This window comes from Boleophthalmus pectinirostris, unplaced genomic scaffold (assembly GCF_026225935.1).
Source record: "Boleophthalmus pectinirostris isolate CB_2022bp ecotype Guang Dong unplaced genomic scaffold, ASM2622593v1 HiC_scaffold_13, whole genome shotgun sequence".
In the NCBI taxonomy this organism is placed as follows: domain Eukaryota; kingdom Metazoa; phylum Chordata; class Actinopteri; order Gobiiformes; family Gobiidae; genus Boleophthalmus; species Boleophthalmus pectinirostris.
The window spans coordinates 34,287,038-34,293,037 of record NW_026571036.1 but is presented as its reverse complement, the minus strand read 5'-3'; the positions used below and the strand labels follow the sequence as shown (position 1 = coordinate 34,293,037).

Sequence of the window (6,000 nt, the reverse complement as noted above, 5' to 3'; positions counted from 1 at the left end):
GATCACATATTGTGATTTATCAATAATTACGTGTAATATTATGGTCAAGTGTAGCCAGGCTGGCGCCACCTAGTGCCTCCGCTCAATTTCATTTCTCACCAGCAACTAGGTCAAGAATCAAAATACACTAGATGGTTCGCAAAAACCCTGAAAGTGCAAGATCGGGCACAAGCCAATCAGCGAAGAGTCATATCAAACGAAATGTAAGGCAGCGAGGTCAGACTGTTTGTATGACGTGAAACGAAGTAAAACCGGCTGATGAATCAGGCTAGGTCAAGTGCACCTCCATGAGAAAAACAAAAAAGAGAAAAAAAAACTATTTATTTAATTATTAGGTTGTTGTTTTTTTTTCATCTGCAGACGCATTTTTAATCATACAAGAATCAGGTAATGAAGTATCACGATATATCACTGAATCGATTTTTTTTTTTTTTTTTACACTCCTAGCCGATAACATCATTGCGTTGTTGTCCATCTGCTCTTTCTAGACTAGAGCCTCTTCTCAGCTCGTGTCTGTAGAGTGAAAATAATGAGAGTTTTCTAATAGTTTCCTGACAGTTTGTAGAATCTCTTGAGCCTAAACGATCTCTGCGTGCGCCTTCTGTACACAGCGGCATTCTTTCAGTGAAAAGGGGCCGACGTTAGGACCCAGGGCGCGCGCCGGGGGAAGTCCTCTGCTGCTGGCGGGGCAAGGCGCACCGCGCGCACACGCACACGCACGCTCACACAAACTCACACACGCACGCGCACTCCCTCGCGCACGCCGTAGCTCTTCCCCGACACGAGAGCGGAGAGCGAGCGAGCACCGACCGAGCCATAAACAGAGCGGGGAGAGAGGGAGACCATAGGAACGCAGCCGCGGCGGAGAGGCTCGTGTCTGTGTTCGTGCGCGCGTGCGTGTGCGTATATGCGTGGAGGTACGTAGGCTCGGCGCTCGCCTCGGTTGCTGCTAGAAACGACTGGCGGGGTTGGATATGGAGGGGCTCCGGGAAATCGCTGGGAAGTGATCGTGCGACGAGACTGAAGAGAGAAGAAGCGACAGAGGACGTTATACGGAGCGGTTAGGACGGAAACCACGGGCCGAAGGAGGCGAGAGAAGTCAGAGAGAAGGGGCTCGTCTGGAAGATATTCTAAGGTGACTTTATTGGTTTTGGGTTGAATGCACGCTTGTGTATGTGTCTTAAAAGAGAGTCTGTGTGCGTCCTGGCGCTCGGTTTACGTGTGGTACAAGTGTGCACAAACGCCTATAGCCTATACTGTACCTTCTGTGTCCACATGTTCCGCCGTGTGAATCCGTGGCTTGTTCTATACTGTTGCTGAAGGGGGGCAAAGTGAGCGCAAGTGACCGCTGCTTTAACTGGAGTGAAGGGTTCCAGAGGAGGTGGAAATTGTGAATGGTTGTACAAGAAGTTGACACGCACACTCCGGTGAAGTTGTTTTGCTCGGTGGTGGTGAAGAGAAAAGACACGCGTAAATCTTGTCGGGAATTTCCAAACGCAAGAGTTCTTTTAACAGGTTGCGAGGGAAGCGAGGGCAGGCAGATCAGACGAGACGCACAGCAACAGAGAGCGAGCGGAGGGAGAGAGCGTGGCACATTGGATTACACAGCCCAGTGCCCCCCTCGGAACAGCTGGGAGACTGTCAGCGCACGTGCAGTACTGTTTGCCTTATATCTATGTACTTTACGCGCGCCAGGATTCACCAAAGCACGGAGAGGAGACTGGGTAAATATGTATGTACAGCGGAAAGAATGTTAGGTCGTGTTCTCAGACAGCCAACGCCAATGTGTAGTGCGTCTATACCTCCCGAGACGAGACGGTGAGGGGTGGGAGAGAGAGAGAGAGAAGAGGGGAGGGAGAAAGAAAGAACGAAAGAAAGAAGAAGTGATCAGATGGAGATGTAGGAGATGGATTCACGAGATGGGAGGAGGAAAAGGGGGTTAGGAAGTAGTAAAGGAGACCAAGGAGCGGGAGAGGCAGGCAGAGTGCTGGCTCATTCATAATTCACCTCCATGGCAAACGTTCATTCACATATTGACCCCCCATAGCTGCGCTCAATGGAGTTCTTGGCCCTCCACCCCGGCCCACGTCTCCACGGACAGTCCCGCGGAGATGTGCTCAGATGCAGTCAAACCCACTACATCTGAAGAGACAGGGGCTGCGTTCAAGGAAGCATTGACCTGATATTGATGGAATCGGACTGTTAACTTGGAAATGGCCAAGACTGGTGGGCGTGGGTGATTTGAAATGGGCTGATGTTGTGTCACATTTGACCAACGCAATGAACAGCAGTTTTATTGTGGATTTCTTTGTGCAAAGGGTGAATAAAAAGTTTACAAGTTATGATGCAACTGTAACTTGTCAACCTTGTTTTATTTATATAGCCCGGCGATTGTAATTTTAATGTCAACTTATAAAACTGTAGTAAGACTTCAGATGGCAACAATGAAGATTCAGGAATGAAATATTAACCAGATATAACTATAACTGATTCCCTCTGGTGAAACAGTCCAGAACTTACTTCTTGCTTACTTATTTCTTAGAAGTTACAGTTTTGAGACATTTTTTTGACTAAGTTCTGAGTACATTTTTATAGAGTTTGTGTAGGATTCCAAGTCAAGGTCATATACAAGCAAAAAGCTAGTAAAGCTTTAGGATGAGTCTGTTTAAAGGTGCGATGTGTAACTTTTCTGGAGGAGTATGACATTAAATCTATCTCCATGGAGACAAGCAGGTGAAGCCACAAGGCCAGTGTCAGATCTAGGTCGGATCTGTGGAGAGGAGACCCCCACTCACAGTATGAATGCATTTTTTATAAGGGAAAAAAAAAACAAAAAAAACATGCAATATAATGAATAAATTTATTTTATTGTTATTTTGTCCAGTCCAATCCAACTTTATTTGTATAGCACATTTTATAAACAGGACAGGTCTAACATTTTACTTAAAAAAAAAAAGCAGAATTATGTTTCAACCATGAGGAAACCAATAGAATCAATAAATAACATAACAATAAAATCAGTGAACAAAAATAATAAAATCAATATATAAAAACAGAGCTAAAACAATAGATATATAAATAATAAATAAAGAAAAGACACAGAGGACCTCACAACTCACACGGAGGTAAAGAGCCAGAGAATAAAAGTGGGTTTTAAGACAAGACTTAAAACACTTTACTGTGGGAGCTGTTCGGACATGGGGGGGCAGAACGTTCCAGAGTTTGGGGTCAGCCACAGAGAAACCCTGTCCCCCCTAGTTTTAAGTCTCATCTTAGGCACCTCAGCGCACGTGCGGGGATGTAAATCTGGATGAGGTCCGAGTCATACTGTGGGGCCAGTCCATTCAAAGCTTTAAAAACAAATAATAAAATCTTAAAATCAATTCTAAACCTAACAGGAAGCCAGTGCAACGATTTTGCGGATTCTTACAGGCAAAGCAGTAACATCTCCATGGAGACAAGCAGCGCATCCACCAGAAATGTTACACAGTTCCCCTTTCACTTTATTATTTGTTCCTGTAAATCTGTTTAGAGAGTCTTTGGACAATGGTAGTTTTTCAATGAGGATTGTCTGATGGGAGATTGTGTGTAAATTGAATATTGAATCCAAACTCCACCCCAGACACGGGTAATGTATGTCTAAATCAGTGCGTTATTGCTGTTGTTAGCCGGATTCCCCCAGCTCTGCTCCCTAATGGATCTATAATTCATGTATAAATGAATAGAAAAGGAGGATTTCACTTTCTTCCAGACCAGACCATAATTTATTCCTTATAAATTGTCTAAAATGGCCGCTTTGATTTCTGCGATTGTACAAAGCGTACCGGGAGCCGCGCTGGTCAGCTGAGACCCATATGGCGGTGAGTGTCCAACTGGCTTCTGTTTTATATTGTTTATTGCTATGGTAACGGTTCAACATTTTCACCATCATTCTTAAACCTGATGATGGCACAAGCACGATCAGCAGGGAAGAAATTCTTGAAAATATTCCACAAAAGGAGGTCGAGGAGTTTAGACAGACCAGCACTGTAAGCATTTTATGGAGGAAAAAGTAAAAACAATTCATAAAATGACACCATGTAACTTTTCTAGGGGAGGGTCCGTCACTTGCTTGTTTCCACGGAGATGTAACTCTTGCTTAGAATGCTCCACAGTATGGCATTTTCTATTTATTCATGACATTTTTGTTGCTTTCCACAGTTCAGACCTGTAACTTGACCAACTGTGCCGACTACGTGCCTTACCTGTAATGTTCCACACTATGGCATTTAAGTTATTTGTCAATTTTTATTTATTTTTTTGTTGCTTTTTTACAGTCAGGCTTGACTTTCCACAGATCAAGCTTGTAACTAGGTCAACTGTGCCAGCTCCTTGTCTTGCCTGCAATATCCCACAGTAAATCATTGAAGTTTTGTATCTCCATGGTGACAGGAAAGTGACCCTTCCTCCTCCGATGGAAAAATTACGTAGTTACACAGTGTTCCGAAAAACTCTCATAGGAAAAAATTTCGAGAACAGTTTTTCATCTTGTTGCTTTTAACATTAAATAAAGGTCAGTGCATTAAAACATATTTATGGTACAGCTCCTGATACAGCTCAACAGAAGTTTTCAGAGTCCGTGTCGTGATCCATGGGAGTTCAGAAGTGCACTGCTCACTTTAACACATGTGAACTTTGACCCCTCATGCTGCGTCCTGTCTGTAGAAGGCATGTGTTGTGTCATCCCTGACAGTTTTAAGTTAGCCCGGCGTTTCTCTCCTGAACTTGGCTTAGGATAAAGCTGTAAATAAGTCAAATATGTCTTCTGGGAATCCTCCTACCTAAAAATGGAGAAAACATTCCCATGTGCAAGGTGAAACGGTGACACATAAGCCCTGCTGATACAAAATCATAAAATGTGTGCCTCTGATATCTGGAAAGTTCAAAATGTAAAGTTAAATATATAATGTTTTGGGTTGAGGTCATGGAAATGTGATTGCTGTGTACACTAGGGATGTAACTGAAATAACTGAAATATCGTGATATCATATCGTCAAAATTCTCACAATAATATCGTGAACCATCACAATATATCGAATCACAAGTCTCTTTGCTTAAATGAAGAGTTATGGTGCAGCAATAGCTTAAAAAAGACAGAGGGAACTACATAGACCATGATCCTTTGCTCCAATTCAGTGTAGACTACAAGAAGAAATAACAGTTTTGAGCACTTTTAACTCTTAGTTTTTTGGAGTAAGTCTTGTCAAGGCATTTTAAGAGGAAAAAATAGCATATTCACAGTTTTGTTAGCCTCCACAAAATATTGCAATAAATATCGTACCGCGAGATGTATATCATGAAAATATCGTACCGAGAAATTTGGATTTTGTTACATCCCTAATTGTGAACTTTCCAACGATATCGCAATAAATATCGTGAGGTTCATACCGGTGACAATATCGTATTGTTACACCCCTACTATACAGAGATAAGGTCAGATCTGTGGAGAGGTGAGCTCATTCTTTTTCAGGTTTTTTCCTTTTATTTTGTAAAATAATAAATGCATTAGTGATAAGTTGAACATTCTAAACAAAGCAATACACGTCCATGGAGGGAAGCAGGTGATGGACCCCCACAAGTTACACAGTGTACCTTTAACATTTGACTCATTACAAACATCAGCTATACTTCACTCATGTTTTTGTTATTTCCTCAATTTTGTTAAATCCTTAAATAAACAATTGACTGTGACTGGCTAAATGACATGTTATGCAAAGAAGTGAATGAGGAAATTAAATGCAGTTCTCCTTGTTGAATAAAAAGTAAAATAATATACAGTTTCACACAGGTTTAATCTATAATCATATTTGAATTACTGAATCACTGGTTACAGATTTTTTTTTTTAAAGTTACATCTGTATGTTTTTGACAATACTACAATAAAATAATCAAATTCCTTTTTACCATTTTGTGTTCAACTTGTTTTTAGGACTTGGAGGTCACTATATTTAGACTGATTTA

At 41.9% G+C, this 6,000-nt stretch overlaps 1 protein-coding gene across 1 annotated transcript in view; it reads left to right on the top strand.

The window, feature by feature from the left end:
* The first annotated feature begins 837 nt into the window (after positions 1-837).
* The window catches only part of ches1 (checkpoint suppressor 1), a 177,242-nt gene continuing 172,079 nt past the window's right edge, over positions 838-6,000 (top strand). The window contains exon 1 of the mRNA XM_055149302.1: positions 838-1,135. The gene's annotated coding sequence lies outside the window, so the exon portion shown is untranslated. The remainder of the gene's footprint in view (positions 1,136-6,000) is intronic.